Genomic DNA, 840 nt, shown 5'->3' with positions numbered 1-840 from the left:
CTTTAATCCCAGCACTCGGGGAGGCAGAGGCAGGTGGATTTCTGAGTTCGAGGCCAGCCTGCTCTACAAAGTGAGTTCCAGGACAGCCAGGGCTATACAGAAAAAACCTCTCTCAAAAAAAAAAAAAAAAAAAAAAAAAAAAAAAGAGTAGGTGGCTAGAAATAATCAAACTCAGGACTGAAATCAATAAAACAGAAACAATGCAATAAATACAATACAATACAATACAACTCAATACAATACAACGCAACACAATGCAATGCAACACAACACAACACAACACAATACAAAGAACAAGTGAAACAGAGAATTGTTTCTTCGAGAAAATCAGTAAGATTGATAGAGCCTCAGCCAAATTAGCAAAAAAATGGAGAATGTCCAAATTAACAAAGTCTGAGATGAGAAATTAGAAACACCAGGAAATCCAAAGAATTATGAGGACATTCTTTAAAAGCCTCTACTCCATCAAACAGGAAAATCTAAAAGAAATGGATACTTGTCTCTACATATACCACCTACCAAAGTTAAAGCGTTAAACAAGCCTATAACCCCCAGTGAAATAGAAGCAGTCATTAAAAGTCTCAACCAAAAAAAGCCCAGAGCCAGATGGTTTTTGTACAATGCTACCAGACTGTCAAAGAGAGTTAATGCCAATATTCCTCAAATTATTTCATAAAATGGAAACATAAGAAACACTGTCCCATTTTTTTTTAATGAAGCCACAGTTACTCAGATACCTAAACCACTTAAAGACCCCAAAAGAAAGAGAATTACAGACCAATTTCCCTTATGAACATGGATGCAAAGATTTTCAATAAAATGCTTGCAAACCAAATCCAA

This window comes from Mus caroli, chromosome 6 (genome assembly GCF_900094665.2).
Source record: "Mus caroli chromosome 6, CAROLI_EIJ_v1.1, whole genome shotgun sequence".
NCBI classification, from domain to species: Eukaryota; Metazoa; Chordata; class Mammalia; order Rodentia; family Muridae; genus Mus; species Mus caroli.
The sequence above is the reverse complement of the archived record's forward strand: the minus strand, read 5'-3'. Positions refer to the sequence as shown.